The sequence below is a fragment of the Myotis daubentonii genome, chromosome 1 (assembly GCF_963259705.1).
Source record: "Myotis daubentonii chromosome 1, mMyoDau2.1, whole genome shotgun sequence".
Classification (NCBI taxonomy): Eukaryota; Metazoa; Chordata; class Mammalia; order Chiroptera; family Vespertilionidae; genus Myotis; species Myotis daubentonii.
In genome coordinates this window covers 181,998,705-182,015,186 of record NC_081840.1, presented here as the reverse complement: position 1 = coordinate 182,015,186, position 16,482 = coordinate 181,998,705, and positions in this window count along the sequence as shown.

Genomic DNA, 16,482 nt, shown 5'->3' with positions numbered 1-16,482 from the left:
TCAATGCGGGATCAGTATTTTGTCCTTGAAAGGGAGCTGTTTGCTATATGGCATGTAGATAATTTTGAAGATTCTGGTTACTATTGATCAACTTTCAGATTTAGCCACAGTAATACTATACATGCTTCTCACAAACTACTGGGTAAGATCATGGCAAGAGCTATAACTAGGTAGAAGTATAAGCCACCTTGATTTATTTTATGCATCTGTGAATAACTATTTTTTAAACAAAATATATAAAGTTCAGGAAGAAATGCTAGCCTGGATGGGTGCCTGAACAATAGATATGATCTGGGATGGTCTCAGAAAAACTGAGACATATGGTCACATAAAGGATAAGATACTATATTGCTTCAAACAAAAGTTCAAATATGGAGATAAATAAATAAAAGCATAAGGAATTTATAATTAAGTAAAAGTTCTAGAAAACTAAAAAAAGCATGAAAGAGGTAAAACACACTTAAAATAATTGCGTTTGGGGGAGAAATCTGCTACTAAATTATCATCTGTTCGTTCAAAACAAAGTGAAAAATTAAACTTATGTGAATTTCACAGTTGAAAATAGTTTATTTCTTGCAAGACAACAGTTTCTATTGAAAATGAATCCAAGTCTATTTTATCTGTGCTTAAATACACATTTTTGGAGTTTTTGGAAATCAGAGCAATAAAGAAAGGATAAGAAACATTTGTACTTATGAATTCATAGTTTATTCCTAAATAATATGTTCAATTTCTAAATTAGATATTTTGAGTTATAAAGGAGGAAGTATTTTAAGGCATAAGCTTTTTAATGCGATCAGGTATCCTCCACTTTTTCAGCAATATGTCACAAAGCAATTGATTCTGCAATAAAATAATAGCTGTCAAAACTGTCAATTAAATTGATATTTTTGAGTTTTATTGATATTTTTCACACATCTCAGTCCAATACACAGTTATAAAATGCATATTCAGCAATATATCTGCATAAATTCATTTGCCTACAGTGAAAGATCTGGCTTTTAATGGCATCACCCAATCAGTGGGAAATTTAATGGAATTTAGAAAATCAGAAGGAAAGTGAATGCACATTACATATACTTAGATATAATCATCTTTCGGATTTAGTAGTGATGAAGATTTGTGAAGAATTGAATGAAATCTAAAGTGTTGTCAGTATTGTTATCTAAGTCACTAGTCACGTGTTTCTGAAAAAAATTTGGCAGGTTGATGATAATATAGATAAAGCAAAAGCATTCAATGAAGGAACCTTCACTTGTTCCAAATATGTTGTACCCATTATGCATTATTGGTGTCGAAGGATGAGAGTCCAGATGTTATCACTATATGAACAATTGTATTCAAACACTCAAAGAAGCCAGAAAATCAAAGGTGTCAGAACATTGATTTCCATATTTGATTTTATCTTAGTTTAAAATCTCTTTATATTAAATAAAAATATAGGAAGCCTTTGCAAAAACATAAAGTAAAGCAATATGCTTGTCCTTTGTGTTCAAGTTACTTATTTGAAAATCTGAAGGAAAACTTTCTTAACTGGCATCTGAAAGAATGAAGTACAAATTCAAAATTATTTTTCTTTCTGAAAAGAAAAAGTCTGGTCCGGCCTGTGTGGCTCAGTGGTTGACACGAGCCAGGAGGTCACAGTTTGATTCCCAGTCAGGGTACATTCCTGGGTTGCTGGCTTGATCCCCAGTAGAGGGCATGCAGGAGGCAGGCGATCAATGTTTCTATCTCTCTATCCCTCTCCCTTCCTCTCTCTAAAATCAATAAAAATATATATGTGTTTTTAAATTTGAAAAAATAGGTAACAGGTTAAAGAGTAACTATATCTATTTTATTAGAGGAAAAACACTTGCAATATTTAAGTTTTATTCTTTTAATTTAATTTATATAAACTTATTATGTCAAAATAAAATGCATTTTGTAAGTACCAATTAATTGGTACCATTTTGTCCAATTAATTGGACAAAAATACCTACAAATGACATCTGGGTAAGTATGTACAAGCATTTTACTGAATTAATATAATCCCATAAACTTAATTTTACCATACTGAACATAAATCTAAAATTATCAAGCCCTTTTAATCATCTAAGTACTGTGTTCATTCTACAAAGTTTTCAAAGTCATACTCCTTTCACTACTAAAGTATTATATATTGCTTAGATTTGGCCAATCACTCGTGTCGCCTTTACTTCAGTCATGCTTCATTGCGTTTATATTATAAAATATGGGACTGAAGTTAAAGTATCTTCTACTCTTAGACTCCTTAGAATCTAAACATTTGTTATTTTGATTTAAAATTTGAAACTGATAGCACTTTTGTTTAATTTCAGAACCTAATATTTCAAAGAAAAGTTCTGTATTTTAACTCATGTTTTCCATTAATTGTAACAAGAAAAGTGATTATCTTACATAACTTAAAACAAATAGCTCCAGGACCATCAGATCTTCCCTTAAATAAAAACATTTATAAATTATTTTGATATGTACGTAGCAGTTTTAAATCTGTAATGTTAGCTTCTCTCATCCCTCTTTTCAAGACAGGTAGGCAGATGATAGATTTTTATCTTGTTTCTCTGATCTCTTTACAGACTTCCAATTCTTTTTCACTAAAATTATCATCATTTTATGGTATGGAGAGTGCTCACTCGCTTTACATGTTTCATGAACTGAGAACTGGCTGTTTTATAAAGAACGTTGTCATGAGACCTGCTGGAACAACATATTTCTTCTCCGAAATGTTTTATATTGCAGTTCCTATGAGAGTGCCTGCTGATAGTATGACATCTGTTTGTGGGACAAAAGGTGTTTTGTGGTGTCACAGAATCAAATGCAAGATTCTGATTGGTCATTGCCCTTGTAATACTGCTCTCAACCGTAACACATTTATAAGTTAATTTTCCTACATTTTACTTTCAGTTTTCTGGATGAACTTTTGTCATCAAGTGACAATTTTGGTAACATCATCTGGCGTTTGGCTAATAGAGGGAACTTTCATGTATATATAGCCCTATCCAAGCACTCAGTGTTTCTGAAATGTCAGGTAATTCCATGAAGGTAGAGGCTAGAAAGGCATTTTTAGTATATTCTTAAAGGGGAGTTATTCTCTATATCCCGAGTAATAAGACTCTTTGATGAAAAAAATGTCAAAAGATTTATGTGATTTCCTTGGTGTTAAATGGGTTGCCAGGTTGGAAGCTAGGAGAATTTGCTCTTAATAATTTAGCTCATGGAAGCGCATGCTCTCATTCTCTCAAAACATACTGTCCAAAGATCTTGCTGAAATTAATGGCTCAGAATCTATGCTAAGCTTTCAATGATGCTGCCGTGATTTATTGGGTAGTGCCTGTCTCTGTCTTCGTTGGGTGGAGATCACTTGTCTTCATGTAACAGGGCCAATATAACTTCAAGCTGTTGTCAGCTGACTTGGTAAAATTGCTTAGATACACTCCCCGGGCAGTTGCTGGTGGTGATTACCCTTAAGTATTCACAGAGCAGAAGCCTTGGGGAAGCGCTAATTAGCCACCCGCAAGGAAGACATTCCAGCCATGCAAACAGTCTCCTAAAGTCTCTGGGCTGTAATGAGGACCAAGCCCCAGTCACGAGGCCAGCTCTGGGCTGTGCAATTGCATCAAGGTTCAGCAATTTTCAAGGAGAAAGTGATTGGAGTCAGGCCCCGGGCTGCACGGAATCTGCTAATGACCACAGAGACTTCAGGTGCTCCGAAACCACAGGAGGGATCGGCTCTTAAGAGGTAAAGGAGACACTGGCATATGTTGTTGAAGAGTCAGAGAGGGGGAAATCTGCTTAAATATTTATAGAGTTAGGGTATATTGAGGTCCCTTTGGTCTTTGCATAGTTAATACCTTGTTCTCTTCTTTTAATTAAAAACAACACAAGCAACAAAAACTACAGCTTCACCCAACCTAGTGACTTTCTCGATGTCTGTTTATAGCTTTTCTCTCCTTTCTTTTCCATTAAAAGAGCAGTAATCAGGTTGAAAATAGAGAAAGGAAGAATGGAGCAAGGTGTGTGTGTGGGTTTGAGGTATGTGCAGGTCCCGTTGCTGTGGCTGCACCGCGTCAATGTGGCTGGCTCTACATCAGAGAAAAGTACAATGTGTCAGGTCTCCATAATGGAGAAAGCTGGGGACTCCAGAGTTAAAGGGAGCAGAACAGGTAACTCTCCCCTGCTCCATAATGACCATAGAAGTTCGAAGGCCGAGGAAAAGAATGGTTTCTGCAAATGATGACCAGAGAAGGGTTGGGTCTTGATCAATCTCTCTTTTCTTGGTAGTGGAGGACAGCAGTTGGGACTTCCACTGGCTCCAAAATGGAAACAGTGAAGTTGAGAAGCATGAGGAAGGAGCATGAATACCCACCCACTAATGTCTAGAATAAACATCCTTGATTTATAGGAAGCAAGGGAAACATTCACATCCACAAGGGAAATAATTGTTTTTTAACTACTTGGGAGACAGTGGCATTTATCGATTGATAGTAATTTCTAACTTGGGCTCTTGTTCCCGCCACAGCAAATATGACTCAATTGTTAATTTGATCTTAAATCCCAGAGAAGGCCAGAAAATTTGGAATATGAGGACTAAACATGAGGATTTAGGTTTTTTGTGGGTGTTCATTTTGTTTGTTTTGTTTTTACAAATTTTGGAGATTAAATATAATATCTACAGCAAACATTTGGAATGAACACATTTTGGGTATATTGGAAGTAGCTATATTATGTATGAAGTTTTGGTATATTGACAGGATTTTGGTTATAGTTGCTACAATTTAAGGGGAAGATAAAACAGAAAAGGAGCATAGATTGGTACAAAATGAGAACACTGTTGATAAAAAGTAAAAGGGAGAAAAATGATTTCTAGATTATATTGCATAGTAAATATCAATATTTTGATAAGTTAAATGCTTTCATCTTATTAATAAAATGAATTAAAATGTAGCAAGTATCCTTTGTTGTAGCTTTGCAGGAAATAAAATTCTGGAATGAGTTTGAAAACTTATGAAAACCATGTAGGACAAATTTCCATAATGCCCAATCTTCTTAGGACACCTTATTGCCTTGCACATTCTTAAATTTTGCTATCTTGATTTTTTAAATTTTATATCATGAAAACATCATTCACAGATGAAATATTTTGTTCTAATTTTATAAAACATATTTTATAATAATAAACACAAACCGATTTTATTCAAACAGAACATTGTAATCTGATTGTATCACACTTTTGCAAAATAGAATTTGAAAGGAGCTCTTCAGGGCCCTTGGAAAAGAGAAATTGCACTGCACAGAGTTAACAGGCAGGGAAGACTTGACTAGTGCCATGAGGTCAAGACTACGCAATAGGAGAGAGAGACTAAACTCAACTCTGTTGAAAAAAAGGCAGAAGCGTTTTAAGCACTGGGGTGAGCAAGTGGGAAAGTCCAGGAGGATGTTAGAGGGGATGCTGGTCAATTTGATTAGGTCATTTTCATTTAGTAATTAGTGCTTATCACAGTTCGGTTCTTACCCTCCCACATAGACTGGGAGGGAGACAGGGGCCCTGTCTTTCTTTATGATTATATTTCAAAAAGATGGTTCCCAAATCCTTGAGAAAGACAGAGGCAGGGAGAAAATCTACATCTCAAAGGGAAAAAAAGATTTTACAATGCTGAGGTTTTTAAAGTGAATGGTCTGAGGGAACCTGAGGGGAAAGGTAAGGCCGGCTAGTATCACTTGCTAATACAACACAGGAGCAATAACCATAAATGTAATTTATTTTCTCCAAAATTTGGCCTCAGCAGCATGAATGTTTTTATTTTCCAATTCTCTTAGTCATCAGATAATATTAAAAAAAAAGTTGACAAGATATTCAGAAATCTAACTTCTGAGAAATCTAATACCAAGTTTAGAAGGTATTAATACATTAATCAATAACACCAAACTAATAATGAAAATTAATATTAAATAATTATTACCAATTTATTGTTGAGATATGACAGGCCATGTGCTAAATCCTTTACATACTAGTATATGACCTCTGTTTGTCTTCACACTAATGCATTGGTTGGGTATATTGCTATCACCATTTTGCAGATGAGGAGAATGAAATTCCCAGAGGTTGTAACTTCCTTTGAGTCCCACAGGAAGTGAGTATAGAGTAAAAGTTGATTTGGGACTTTTCAACAGAATTAGTGACTAGATATATTTTGTATGAAACATGGATTTATAATTTTTATACAATTTTATTACGACTCTTAACTCAGCCTGTGAAAAGTCTACTTTCCGCATCTAATGTAGATCTACAGACATTACAGCAGGCCCTGTAAACTCTGCGGGTTTATTAGAGTAAGAAAGGCCTTACAGCAGGAGCTGAGAAATAGTGGGTAATGTTTCCCAAAGGCTTTAAATAGATGTACGTCTCTGGTGTGACTTAGGAGGTTTCTTATTGAACCAAAGGGAAAGGGACTTACACGTTCCATGTTATCCATTTAATTGCATGCATAAGCTTATCAGGAGCACTTCAGCTAAAAACAAATCAATAATGCATTCAAAGCACAGTTGGAAGATACTGTTGATGGATTTTTCAGCCTTCCAGAGTATGCTGGCTGATACACGTGTGAGCCTTGGTGGCCTGGTCAGTAATGAGGCCAATAGCTTCTGGAGCTTGATGGTCAGGATATGAAATGTGGATTCTGATGAAGTGACAGAGTGAGTGAATTAGGAGTCTGGCTGCCATAGAGTAGAGCCTAAATAATAATGAAGGGATCTTCTAGTTTTCTCAGTTCATTATGAAAACCATAGCCTTAATTCCAGAAATACATCCACCTGGGATATGCAGTAACTAATTCATTACCTCACTTTGGGAATTTGGATATATCCATGGTGTCCCCAAAAATGTATACATACTTTAAAAGCTGATAGCTCAATTTTAAGAATGAAATGTATTTTAATCAACACTGCCTTTATAATTATTCAAAGTGTGTGTATACATTTTGGGGACACCCTGTATATATATTATTAGAAAAAATATGCAAATGGATTTATAGTAAATCAGCCTTGTATATTCCTAATGCCAACCTAACTATTTTGTATAATAGTTTTCTAAATATTTCTAGAAAAAGTGAGAAAATTTTAATGTAACCCAACAGAGAGGTACAAGAGTTCTTTGTAAATATAAATGTATAAAAAGTGGGGTACCTGTGTCAATTAAATTATATTTTTCTTCATATTCTTAATGTGTTGATTTTCTAATGTTTCTCAATCTTGTAAATCAGTTATAGTACATAGCACATAAAACAGAAAAGTGTGTGTCTCTAAATATAAGAAAAACAAATAAAATTTATTATAATACAGTTATTTTCTCCTGAATAATGTAATATGCCCACTTAAAGATAAAACCCTTCTTTAATAATATTGAAAGTTTTCTGTTAACTCAACTGTGGATAAATTTGAACATATAAAGAAAACATTAAAAAGCTATATAATAGCTATTTAAATGAAGACTCTCTCTCGCTCACTAAAATAAAGTCTGAAGTGTAAAATTTCTTATATGATATTATACCAGTTCTTTAAAAATAAAGTGGTTTTTTTTCAATTAGATAACACCTCACCATTATATTACATTTGGAAAATACAGGAATATAGAAAAATAAAAATTGCTCATAATCATATTATCAGAAGGCAATCATTATAATGAGTGAGCATATTATTTGCTAGATATTTTTTCTGAAATTTTTGTTTTTTATAGTTATAGTATCACACTATAATTCTATATCATCTTTTTGGACTTCACATTATATCAAAACACTTTCCTTATTTTTATAAATAATACTTCATTCCCAGTAGATATGGTATCAGTCAAGTAGATATACCAAAGTTTTATTTTTTTCCTTGAATTCTTTATATATATAAATATAATGGATTTCAGAGAGGAAGGAAGAGTGAGAAAGAGATATACACATCAATGATGAGAGAGCATCACTGATCAGCTGCCTCCTGCACGCACCTGTACTGGGGATCTAGCCTGCAACCCAAGCATGTGCCCTTGACCAGAATCGAACGCAGGCTGACACTGTATCCACTGAGACAAACCAGTTAGGGCTCCTTGAATTCTTCTGAGTATGGGAAGTATTATACACATTTTAGCCCTTCGTTAATCATACTACAAAGGACTCAGTGCAGAACAGGAGAAAATGTGACCACTCTCTCCATCTCGGCCCTTATGGACCTCTTCAGTCTCAGGAGCAACAAAGAAAGTGGTCCCTTGGGAAGGGGCAGGGTCTCAGTTGCTGAGCGGGACCCCCAGCCTCCAGTGATTTGAAAAGTAACAGACGTTTAAGCTGGTTCCTACATACAAATACTCTCTCTGAAAGCTCGGTGAAATTGAACCACAGCTGTCACTCCAATGTGAGTAAGACTAAATCTAATTTGTTGGGTGGAAAGAGTTAAATGAACTTTAACTGAAAAGCTTTCTTTCTCTTCCTCTAAGGGTAGAATACAGCCAAGGGCAACAGCGGATGACTAATGTGTAGAATATTGCAATTAGTATAGCAAGGTACTTATAGGGATCAAATTAAAAAATTCATTAACGTACGCACTTAATTAAGAAACACTTTTCGGTTTACATGATAAATTATGACACCTATTAAATCTTCCAGTACAAGCTGTAATGGCTTCCTTGCTCCCGGGTAGAGAACTATCGCCTGTGAGGTCCTCTGAAATTCCCCAAGGACCAGAGCATTCGTTCTAAGTGTAATAACAACAATGCTTTCCCCTGCAAGGTGCAGGAGCATCTTTATTGGAAACTAATTTTAACTTAAAAAAGCACGAGGGAGGAGGTTGCAAGCCAATGGTAGCAAACATAAAATGACCTTGAAAAGGAAACAGAAGCCCTGGCTTCCCAAACGTCCCTCAAGGGAGATAGCAGGAATGATATGTTTTCTTGTTTGCTTTTGTGTCTTTTGTTCCCCTTCTCCTTAAGAATAAATGTTAACAATGGAGGAAGAACATATTGGAAATAAATTGTATGTATTAGGTTAGTGGTAAATATGCCTTTTTTGTTTTCCTTTCTCCTATACATGTTACCAACGAAGAAAGGACATATTGGAAATAAGTTATATATTAGAAGGTTAGTGGTAAATAATGCCTTTATGTTTTCGTTCCATAGGACATATCAGGAAGGTGAGAAGGAAGAAAGGGAGTAATGGAGCAAGGAAGGGATAAAAGAGCAAAAATAAAAGTTACCCTAACTGGTGGCTCAGTTGATTGGAGCATTCTGTCTTATACCGAAAGGTTGCAGGTTCGATTCCCAGTCAGGGCACATATCCAGGTTTTGGGTTCATTACCCAGTTGGGGTGCAACCAATCTCTCTCTTTCTCCTTCTCTAAAAAAAATAATAAATAAATAAAAACATATTATTGGGTGAGGATAAAAAAAAAGTCACCTTGGCTGGAATGTTCAATGGTTAGAGCCTCAGCCTGTGCACTGGAGGGTCATTGGTTCAATTCCCAGTTAAGAGTATGTATCTGGGTTGCAGGTCTAATCCCATCCCAGTTGGGGCACATGTGGGAGACAATCAATGTGTCTCTCTTACATCGATGTTTCTATCTCTCTCTCCCCCTCTTTCTCCTTCCTTCCACTCTCTCTAAAAAAAAGAAATCAATAGAAAAAATATCTTCACTCCTCATGTGAGGATTATAAATAGAAATATAAATTATCAAGAATAAATGTATAAAGAAATCAGAAATATCCCTGAGAATCTGTCAGTATCTGAGTCCTTTCTGCATTATGGAAAGTGTGGATATAGAGTGATAATAAAGCGTCACATTTTCATTATTTTCTTCAGGGTCTCTTCAATATCTTCTTTCATACTCCTTATAACCCTGGAATTAGCAGAGCAGGTAAGGACAGGTAGAGAATCAAATTAGTTTCCCAGGGTCAAACTTATTTGTGATCTCTGGCACAATTTCCTGTTCTACAGACTACAGAGATTTTACAATTGAGCCAGTGCTTTCCTGGACCCACGCACCACTTGATAGTTTACAAACATTTGCCTTTCTGCTCTGTACGGTCTCATTGTGCCAGGGCTGTAATTATTATTCCAACTTACAATCACAGGAAAAGCTCATACCACTGATAGTGCGAGTACAAGACTCCAAACATGTACTCACCTCTCTGATTTCTGTGAGGTATGTGACCCGTTATCACACGCAGAAAGGCGGATTGCAGGCAGGAAGTTGTCGAGCAGGAGTCGTAAGAATCTGCGGACCGAAATGGCAGAGTTGACAGAGCAATACCTTTCCCAGCTCATTTCTCTCTCAGCCTGTCCCTATTTGAAGCTTTGTAATGGGGTCATGGAGTCACATCTTTAACTTTATAAAGCAACCTCCACTTTCAACTTATACCATGCAGACCACACTGCCTTTATGTCTTCTCTTTCAGTACTATTGGTCATTCTTCCTTTAATTTTTTGTCCCTATGCCTATTGTAGAAGCAACATAAAAACCACCTCGAAGAACAATTTGAAAAAAGATTTTTAAAATAAAGTCTAGCACAAGTATTTTTATTTCTACTTCTTATTTATTTCTACTTATTCTGCCTGCAATAATCACAACCTGCAATTATCAAGTGCTATAGCGAAAATTTCAATGGATGAATGAGGTAGGAGACAGGAAGTACATGAGAGGAAGCGGAACTTGAAATGGTAACCATAATCCTGAAACCCCTCTCTTGTTTGAGAACCAGTGTGCAACAGATGAAATTGCTTTCACACTTGTAAACTGCAACCCAGAGTAAACATAAATAAATCAACAAAAATGTACATTGACCCACACACATACACACATAACTGCATATAGCTGTGTTCTGAGTAGGAGACAAGAGAATGCCTGCAAACTACCTAAGGGATGCATATCAGCCTCCATGGCATGACCCTTGGTCTATAATTGTGTCTGGAGCAACAACACTGTTCTAAGGCAATGCCTTACTCAGAACACAGGCAGAGTTTGAAGGAGTGACTCTGTCACAGTCTATTTCCTTAGATCTGCTTGTCCTCTAATGATATCTGAGTCTCACCTAAAATCAAGATGATCTAGCTTTTCCCCTGAATGTAGTCCAATCCTTCAAGAAGGTGGTCATTTCCGGTCTCCTCAAAACACTTAAAAAGTGTTAGCAAAACAAATTATAGTTTCCTCTATTGCTTATGACCCTGAATACATGATTGATATTATCTCCTTCTTCAAATACCCACTAAAGTTTTCCTTACTCCACACCAGCACTTTAGTGAGCTAATGTTGCTTGCCTGGTGCAATAAATCCAAGTCTTCATTCTCAGAGGTCTGACTTCTCAGTTGTATTGTCCTCGCCTGGCTATGGTTGCTACAGTTACTCACTTACTGTTATCACTGGTAATGAAGCAGGTTTTAAAACCACTTAGGTTTAGTCCCACTCTTCCTTGTCTTCATTGTGAGACAGCAATCCTAGCTTCTTAGAATGATCAGGGTTGATTATCTTCACCAATGCAATAATTCATTTTTATGTCTACTGGTCCACCAGCATATGGAGGCCCAAATGTTCAAAATAATTTGAAGCTTCCACTTCAGTGGAACCCTGTGACTCCTAGCAGAAGGAATATTCTCAGGAATTGAAATCTCTAGTACCAAAGCTTTGTGGGCAAGAAACAAAAATTCTGCAAGTGAGACAGACACTGGGAGTAATAATAAGATAGGACCAATCCTACTTTCATTCCTTGGCTCCTGGACTCAATATGTCTTAGTATTTCTTACTTATTGATCATTAGAATAATGCATATACCAAATCCTGGAGAACAACACCCTAACTGGCAGCAGATTGCCCTTGAACAAGTACCTTAGCTGAGACTCTAACAGGGCTATTCCACTATTATATTAGACTAGAGACCTGGTGCACAAAATCTGTGCACTTGGGGGACGGGGATGGGGCGGGGGGGGGGGGCCTGAGCCCAGCCTGCACCTTCTTGTAATCCAGGAGCCCTTGGGGGATGTACTTGGCGCTGTTGCGGAGGCGGGAGAGGCTCCCACCACCACTGCTGTGCTTGCCAGCCATGAGCCCAGCTTCTGGCTGAGCAGCGCTCCCCCTGTGGCAGTGCACTGACCACCAGGGGGCAGTTCCTGCATTGAGCATTGCCCCTGGTGGTCAGTGCGCATCATAGTGATTGGTTGTTCTGCCATTGGGCCAAAACTGGCTCTTCAACATCCCCTGAGGGGTTCCCAAATTGTGAGAGGGTGCAGGCCAGACGAGGGACCCCACTGGTGCATGATTGGGGCCAGGGAGGGGCCACGGGAGGGCTCCAGTATATGTCTGGCTCTTCTCTCTCAGTCCTGATCAGCTGGACCCCAGCAGCAAGCTAACCTACCAATTGAAGCGTCTACCCCCTGGTGGTCAGTGTGCATCATAGCAACTGGTCAACCAGTCGACTGTCTGCCCCCTGGTGGTCAGTGCAAGTCATAGTGAGCAATTGAGCAGTCTTAGCATATCATTAGCATATTATGCTTTGATTAGTTGAATGGCCAACTAGACGACTAGACACTTAGCATATTAGGCTTTTATTATGTAGGCTTGGCATCTTCTATATGAGGTGCAATGGTAAAACCGTGGATACCTAGATCCTTTTTGGTAAAATGAGTCCCTTGATCCAAGGGATTATTTTGTCATATATGATATTTATTTATTAGTATTTTATATGCCTTCAAATGACAGTTATAGGTAAGGTACTGTGGATAGAAAGGCAAACTCAAATCTGAATATTCACTGACTCTAATGAAGACAAATGATTACCCCTTACTCATGAAAGAGGTCTTATGTAATTGATTTGACAGTGGTTGGCTTGTGTCCCCAAGGAAAGTTCCCATACAGGACAATGATTGTCTCTGTGATGAAAGATTGGGTTTTCAGCAGTAACTGAATATACTAACAGCCAATTCCACATGAAGTGAATGATTAAATGCACTACTCATAGCTCTGACAAATAAGAGAATCACAGAATTTCCTTCTACTTTGAACTTTGGGCCACATCTGTGTGCAGTATTAGTGAGGTATAATGAGGTTTTAAGTTAGTGCAAATATATGTTGCCTAATTGTGAACTAGGCTCTCTTGCATCACAGAAACATTTAACGATTACAACGATATCAGTTGAGGCAGAGGCTTGGCACAACAGATATAGAAGAATAGGCAACCTGGCATTGTCATTCACTTATGCTGCCTGGACTTACCTAGGTTCAATCTTGAATGTATCCATTTCTGCTATGAATGTGGTGAACCTAGTAATACCCAGCTCACGAGGGGCAGTTCTACTTTCAGTTTTTGGTGTCCCATGTTCAGGTGCTCATATTCTATTTAGACCCACTAGCAAGTCAGAACTATTTGTAAAATGATGAATGTTCTGTGATGATAGCATGGACTTCCTCTAGATCATCTTGTGTCTGCACTGCAGTTTCCCTTTGGGGGCTTTCCAGAGACTTCAGCTTACTTCCTATTCAACACTGATTCTGCTAGTGTGACTGACATGCTAGATCACGTGGTCTAAACCACAAGGCAGCTTGAAATGAAGCTTGTGTAGACTAAAAAACCCTCTTTTGCTCTGGACCCCATTTGAAACTGACAGACTTTCAAGTTTTCCACTAAGTGGGTTGCATCAGTTTTCCCATGTGTGGTTTACACTATTGTTAAAAGTCAAAGAAACCCACTCATTACTGTGTTTTTAGTGTTAAAATTATTGAACTTAGATGTTAGGGATCTCAGTTCAATGCTATCTCCCTACCAACTCCAATCTGTAAGAGACAAGCTACCATAGATGCCCCCAGACTTTCCTGATGTGCCTTATTTGATAGTTAACTGGTTTGTATAATTCCCCCCCCCCCCACAAGATATCCAATACCCTTAAAAACAGCCAGTCTATACCACATTACCTATAGTCATTATTTTTGCCAAACTGATTGTTTTAGTTTAGATTCTCCTAGAAGCAGATCTTGAGACCAGGATTACATGCAAGGATTCTATTTGGGTAGTACATGTTATGCCAGTCAGAATTGAAATGTATAAAATAAAGGGTGCATTATAAGCTAACTGTCACAGTAGGCATTTGGAGCTTAATCCCACAGGTAGCTTCTGGGAAACTGTAAAACTCATGCCTCCAAATTAGTCCACCCAAAAACACAAGAACTGAGGTAAATACATACCAGTTTCCAAGAGTCTTTGGTGAAAGGCTGTGGTGGGAGTGTTCCTCCCTCTATACCTCCAATCTGCTGTGCATGAGCACATTAAGGCTTCCCATCATTCTTGGAAAAAGAGTGTTTAGACTCATAGATGCAGATATTGTCTCTTGAAAGACAGCACATCACACTGAAAAGCTGAGGGTGGGATACTGACAATATTTGCCACACATATCAAGTACAAATATAGTGTCCACTGCATATCCCATAAACTCATCTTCTCATCCCAATGAACAACTAGCTAATGACAAGGATTGTCACCGTCCCACCTGCTGTCAGTGATAGGCCTGTAAATTCTTCAGACTGGTGAGTGATTCAAATCCAAATTGCTTGAATATCTCTTTTCTAGAGTCACTCATTCCTCACTGTCTTACCCTGGGACTCCTAGAAAGTAGAACCTGAGTCATATGCTGACACTGAATTGGTCAGGTAAACAGGTTTGAAAGAAAATGAAAATGAAGTAAAATGGAGAAATAATAGATATAAGTAAGTATGTTACCAAGACATTTACAACTTCCTGATAAATTGACTGCTCAATCTTAGAGAAACTTCAGGGTGTTTATCCTGCATCCACATATTTAGTGGGAGGAATTGAGGAAAATTTGACCAATGGCATCTCTCATTAGTCAGTTTACTTCACTGGACATTAATTTCTGTCTTTTGTATTTGCATTGAATGAAATCCCAGTGGGTTCTGTACCATGTCAAGCCTTAGTGTCAATAAAAAAACCTGAATGCCCAGGAGTTTCAATAAGAGCTCCAAGATTAATCACAGATATTGAAGGAAACTTTCTTTGTCCTGCTGTCTTTGCATTTATTTACTTCATTTGCAATTATTTCTATGCTATTTTGTAGATTTAAAAAAATTTTTTAGCAGGAAACCTCCTGAAAGGCAAACACAAACTATCCCTACTTGTTCTCAACCCATAGTACCTGATTATAATAATTAACATTTATTGAATACTTAAAAGCTGCTAATATTATTTAGTCCCCACAGAAATATAATACTATTAAGTTGCTTTCCCAAAGTTCCCAAATTGTTCATTGAAGGAGATGAGTTTTGAATCAGGTAGTCTGGCCCCAGAGGAGAGAACTTAGCTTCTATCCAAGGTTGCTTCTTTAGCATAGTCACTAAGGCATCATTTCAGGAATCTGTGCGCTTTGTAGAGAAGAAGAAAAAGATGAAAGGAAGATGGGAGAAATAGCCTCATTTGGGGGCATATTTATATTACCAATAGTGCAGTTATAGAAATGAAAAAAATGACATTCATTTCCATTTTAAAATAAAATAATTGGAAATTAAATGGTTAAACTTTTTGTCACACTATAATCCCCTTCATTTATTTTGCAAGAGTGATTTAATCTTATTTTAAATAGCACTAGTGCTTGCACAGTCAGATTATATAAGGAGGAAGTATGGGTGAAATTTGCTCATTTGTTACTAAATTTTACTGACTTTATTTCGTTGCAAAATGAAAATTCAAATAGAATTATGTAATTTCAAAGTCAGATTTTTTAAATGCTGTCTATTTCTTCCAATGGTATTTGCTATTTTAAAATATAAAAAAACACGATTTAGCCCTAACCAGTTTGGCTCAGTAGATAGAGCATCGGCCTGCGGACTCAAGGGTCCCAGGTTCAATTCCGGTCAAGGGCATGTACCTCGGTGCGGGCACATCCCCAGTGGGGAGTGTGCAGGAGGCAGCTGATTGATGTTTCTCTCTCATCAATGTTTCTGACTCTCTATCCCTCTCCCTTCCTCTCTGTAAAAAAATCAATAAAATATATTAAAAAACAAAACAAAACAAAAAAACAACACGATTTAAAGGATTTTTGAAACTTTTTAAATCATTTAATGGAAATGTCAACATGAGGCTACTTTTTGTCAGGTCATGAGGTATTCAGTAATACATCATCCATATTAGTGATTTTCTTTGCAGATTGTTTTGTGTGACACAAGATACCTTATGAATCCTCCAAAACAGCCTGTAATGGCTGCTAATCACCCAAGTGTCAGAGCTTATAGCTTTAATATATCTTTCTCGGACTATATCAGAAGACAGTAACAATTTCAAGAACAAGTGCTTAAAACTGCCATCAAATAAATTCTCAGTCCCATTTCACCTAAAAGCACATTTCTATTTATGACAGGGGAGGGCAGCTGTCCTTAGTCATGAGGAAATTTTCATTGAAATCTGACTTCTAAGTTTTCCAAAAAAAGGAGTCTTTATTGG